The sequence below is a fragment of the Lolium perenne genome, chromosome 4, assembly GCF_019359855.2.
Source record: "Lolium perenne isolate Kyuss_39 chromosome 4, Kyuss_2.0, whole genome shotgun sequence".
In the NCBI taxonomy this organism is placed as follows: Eukaryota; Viridiplantae; Streptophyta; class Magnoliopsida; order Poales; family Poaceae; genus Lolium; species Lolium perenne.
The window spans coordinates 345006144-345012143 of NC_067247.2; positions in this window are offsets into that span (position 1 = coordinate 345006144).

The window sequence follows — 6000 nt, forward strand, 5'->3', positions numbered from 1 at the left end:
GGATTCAGCTGCTGGAGGTACCTTTATGTCTATCACTCTTGGTGAAGCAACAAAGCTCCTTGATAATATGATGATTAATTACTCTGAATGGCACACGGAAAGAGCTCCACAAGGTAAGAAGGTAAATTCTGTTGAAGAATCCTCTTCCTTGAGTGATAAGATTGATGCTATTATGTCTATGCTTGTGAATGATAGGACTAATGTTGATCCTAGTAATGTTCCGTTAGCTTCATTGGTTGCCCAAGAAGAACATGTTGATGTAAACTTCATTAAAAATAATAATTTCAACAACAATGCTTATCGGAACAATTCTAGTAATAACTATAGGCCATATCATTATAATAATGGTAACGGTTATGCTAATTCTTATGGGAATTCTTACAACAATAATAGGAACACACCCCCTGGACTTGAAGCTATGCTTAAAGAATTTATTAGTACACAAACTGCTTTAACAAATCTGTTGAGGAAAAGCTCAATAAAACTGATATTCTCGCTTCTAAGGTTGATAGTCTTGCCTCTGATGTTGATCTTTTGAAATCGAAAGTTATGCCTAATAAGGATATTGAAAATAAAATTGTTACTACAGCAAATGCCATCCATGTTAGAATTAATGAGAATATAAGATTGATGGCCGAATTGCATGCTAGGTGGGAAAGAGAAGAAAATGAAAAACTAGCTAAAGAGAAAAATGTAGCTAAAGTTTGGACTATTACCACCACTAGTAATGTTAATGCTTCACATGTTGCTGCACCTCCTACTATCAATGGTAAAATAATTGGTGTTGGCAATGTTACTACTCCTAGTGCAAAGCGTGCAAAATTGCCTGAAACTGCTAAAACTGCTGAAACTGCCTGTGATAAAACTGCTGAAATTTTTTTCAACATTGGGGATGATGATCCCATTGCTTTAAATTTTAATGGTTTGGATTTTGATGATTGCCACATCTCTGAAGTTATAAAGTTCTTACAAAAACTTGCTAAGAGTCCCAATGCTAGTGCTATAAATTTGGCTTTCACAAAACATATTACAAATGCTCTCATAAAAGCTAGAGAAGAGAAACTAAAACTTGAAACTTCTATTCCTAGAAAGCTAGAGGATGGTTGGGAGCCCATCATTAAGATGAAGGTCAATAACTTTGATTGTAATGCTTTATGTGATCTTGGTGCAAGTATTTCCGTTATGCCTAAAAAAAATTATAATATGCTTGACTTGCCACCATTGAAAAATTGTTATTTGGATGTTAATCTTGTTGATAATGCTACAAAGAAACCTTTGGGGAGAGTTGATGATGTTCGCATTACCGTTAACAATAACCTTGTCCCCATTGATTTTGTTGTCTTGGATATTGAATGCAATGCATCTTGTCCCATTATATTGGGAAGACCTTTTCTTCGAACTGTTGGAGCTATCATTGATATGAAGGAAGGTAATATTAAATATCAATTTCCTCTCAAGAAAGGTATGGAACACTTCCCTAGAAAGAGAATGAAGTTACCTTTTGATTCTATTATTAGAACAAGTTATAATATCAATGCCTCATCTCTTGATAATACTTGATACACACTTTCTGCGCCTAGCTGAAAGGCGTTAAAGAAAAGCGCTTATGGGAGACAACCCATGTTTTTACTACGGTATTTTTTGTTTTGATTTTGAGTCTTGGAAGTTGTTTACTACTGTAGCAACCTCTCCTTATCTTAGTTTTGTGCTTTTTTGTGCCAAGTAAAGTCTTTGATAGTAAGGTTCATACTAGATTTGGATTGCTGCACAGTAACAGATTTCTTTGCTGTCACGAATTCCGACCTGCCTCTCTGTAGGTAGCTCAGAAAAATATGCCAATTTACGTGCGTGATCCTCAGATATGTACGCAACTTTCATTCAATTTGGGAATTTTCATTTGAGCAAGTCTGGTGCCTCAATAAAATCCATATTTACGGACTGTTCTGTTTTGACAGATTCTGCCTTTTATTTCGCATTGCCTCTTTTGCTATGTTGGATGAATTTCTTTGTTCCATTAATGTCCAGTAGCTTTATGCAATGTCCAGAAGTGTTAATAATGATTGTGTCACCTATGAACATGTTAATTTTTATTGTACACTAACCCTCTAATGAGTTGTTTCGAGTTTGGTGTGGAGGAAGTTTTCAAGGATCAAGAGAGGGAAATGATGCAATATGATCAAGGAGAGTGAAAGCTCTAAGCTTGGGGATGCCCCGGTGGTTCACCCCTGCATATTCTAAGAAGACTCAAGCGTCTAAGCTTGGGGATGCCCAAGGCATCCCCTTCTTCATCGACAACATTATCAGGTTCCTCCCCTGAAACTATATTTTTATTCCGTCACATCTTATGTATTTTGCTTGGAGCGTCGGTTTGTTTTTGTTTTTGTTTTTGTTTGAATAAAATGGATCCTAGCATTCATTGTGTGGGAGAGAGACACGCTCCGCTGTTGCATATGGACAAATATGTCCTTAGGCTTTACTCATAGTATTCATGGCGAAGGTTGAATCTTCTTCGTTAAATTGTTATATGGTTGGAATCGGGAAATGCTACATGTAGTAATTCTAAAATGTCTTGAATAATTTGATACTTGGCAATTGTTGTGCTCATGTTTAAGCTCTTGCATCATATACTTTGCACCCATTAATGAAGAAACACCTAGAGCTTGCTAAATTTGGTTTGCATATTTGGTCTCTCTAAAATCTAGATAATTTCTAGTATTGAGTTTTGATCAACAAGGAAGACGGTGTAGAGTCTTATAATGTTTACAATATGTATTTTATGTGAGTTTTGCTGCACCGGTTCATCCTTATGTTTGTTTCAAATAACCTTGCTAGCCTAAACCTTGTATCGAGAGGGAATACTTCTCATGCATCCAAAATCCTTGAGCCAACCACTATGCCATTTGTGTCCACCATACCTACCTACTACATGGTATTTCTCCGCCATTCCAAAGTAAATTGCTTGAGTGCTACCTTTAAAATTTCCATCATTCACCTTTGCAATATATAGCTCATGGGACAAATAGCTTAAAAACTATTGTGGTATTGAATATATACTTATGCACTTTATCTCTTATTAAGTTGCTTGTTGTGCGATAACCATGTTTTCTGGGGACGCCATCAACTACTCTTTGTTGAATATCATGTGAGTTGCTATGCATGTCTGTCTTGTCTGAAGTAAGGGAGATCTACCACTTTAATGGTTAGAGCATGCATATTGTTAGAGAAGAACATTGGGCCGCTAACTAAAGCCATGAATCATGGTGGAAGTTTCAGTTTTGGACATATATCCTCAATCTCATATGAGAACACTAATTGTTGCTACATGCTTATGCATTAAAGAGGAGTCCATTATCTGTTGTCCATGTTGTCCCGGTATGGATGTCTAAGTTGAGAATAATCAAAAGCGAGAAATCCAAAATGCGAGCTTTCTCCTTAGACCTTTGTACAGGCGGCATGGAGGTACCCCTTTGTGACACTTGGTTAAAACATGTGTATTGCGATGATCCGGTAGTCCAAGCTAATTAGGACAAGGTGCGGGCACTATTAGTATACTATGCATGAGGCTTGCAACTTGTAAGATATAATTTACATAATGCATATGCTTTATTACTACCGTTGACAAAATTGTTTCATGTTTTCAAAATAAAAGCTCTAGCACAAATATAGCAATCGATGATTTTCCTCTGCGAAGGACCATTCTTTTACTTTTATGTTGAGTCAGTTCACCTATTTCTCTCCACCTCAAGAAGCAAACACTTGTGTGAACTGTGCATTGATTCCTACATACTTGCATATTGCGCTTGTTATATTACTCTATGTTGACAATTATCCATGAGATATACATGTTACAAGTTGAAAGCAACCGCTGAAACTTTATCTTCCTTTGTGTTGCTTCAATACCTTTACTTTGATTTATTGCTTTATGAGTTAACTCTTATGCAAGACTTATTGATGCTTGTCTTTAAGTGCTATTTGATGTCTACGGGAGCTTCTATTCTTGTAGACAGTGTTGGGCCTCCAAGAGCAGAGGTTTGTAGAACAGCAGCAAGTTTCCCTTAAGTGGATCACCCAAGGTTTATCGATCTCAGGGAGGAAGAGGTCAAAGATATCCCTCTCATGCAACCCTGCAACCACAAAGCAAGAAGTCTCTTGTGTCCCCAACACACCTAATAGGTGCACTAGTTCGGCGAAGAGATAGTGAAATACAGGTGGTATGAATAAGTAGTAGCAACGGCACCAGAAAAGTGCTTTGCCCAGGACAGTAAACAAGCAGTAGTAATGCAGCAGTAGTAACGCAGTAAAACAGTAAACAAGCAGCGATAGCAGTATTTAGGAACAAGGCCTAGGGATTACACTTTCACTAGTGGACACTCTCAACATTGATCACATAACAGAATAGATAAATGCATACTCTACACTCTTGTTGGATGATGAACACATTGCGTAGGATTACACGAACCCTCAATGCCGGAGTTAACAAGCTCCACAATAATGCTCATATTTTAGTAACCTTTAGTGTAAGATAGATCAAAAGACTAAACCAAGTACTAACATAGCATGCACACTGTCACCTTCATGCATATGTAGGAGGAATAGATCACATCAATATTATCATAGCAATAGTTAACTTCGCAATCTACAAGAGATCATGATCATAGCATAAACCAAGTACTAACACGGTGCACACACTGTCACCTTTGCACACGTGCAGGAGGAATAAAACTACTTTAATAACATTGCTAGAGTAGCACATAGATAAATTGTGATACAAACACATTGCAATCATAAAGAGATATAAATAAGCACCTCACTATGCCATTCAACAGTGAATAAGTATTCTGTGAAATATAGCCTAAGAGACCCACACGGTGCACACACTGTCACCTTTACACACGTGGGACAAGGAGTCTCCGGAGATCACATAAGTAAAACTCACTTGACTAGCATAGTGACATCTAGATTACAAGCATCATCATATGAATCTCAATCATGTAAGGCAGCTCATGAGATTATTGTATTGAAGTACATAGGAGAGAGATGAACCACATAGCTACCGGTACAGCCCCGAGCCTTGATGGAGAACTACTCCCTCCTCATGGGAGCAGCAGCGGTGATGAAGATGGCGGTGGAGATGGCAGCGGTGTCGATGGAGAAGCCTTCCGGGGGCACTTCCCCGCTCCGGCAGGGTGCCGGAACAGAGACTCATGTCCCCCAGATCTTGGCTTCGCGATGGCGGCGGCTCTGGAAGGTTTTCCGTATCGTGGTTCTCCGCCTCAGGGTTTTCGCGACGGAGGCTTTATATAGGCGAAGAGGCGGCGCAGGAGGGTCGAAGGGGTGGCCACACCATATGGCGGCGCGGCCAGGGCCTGGGCCGCGCCGGCCTATGGTCTGGGGGCCCAGTGCCCCCCCCCCCCTCTGGTCCTTCCCGGGTGTTCTGGATGCTTCCGGTGAAAATAGGAACCTGGGTCTTGATTTCGTCCGATTCCGAGAATATTTCGTTACTAGGATTTCTGAAACCAAAAACAGCAGAAAACAGCAACTGGCACTTCGGCATCTTGTTAATAGGTTAGTTCCAGAAAATGCACGAATATGACATAAAGTGTGCATAAAACATGTAGGTATCATCAATAATATGGCATAGAACATAAGAAATTATCGATACGTCGGAGACGTATCAAGCATCCCCAAGCTTAGTTCTGCTCGTCCCGAGCAGGTAAAACGATAACAAAGATAATTTCTGAACTGACATGCCATCATATCCGTGATCATATTGTAAACATATGTAATGAATGCAGCGATCAAAACAATGGTAATGACATGAGTAAACAACTGAATCATAAAGCAATGACTTTTCATGAATAGCACTTTCAAGACAGGCATCAATAAGTCTTGCATAAGAGTTAACTCATAAAGCAATAATTTAAAGTAAAGATATTGAAGCAACACAATGGAAGATAAAGTTTCAGCAATTGCTTTCAACTTGTAACATGTATATCTCAA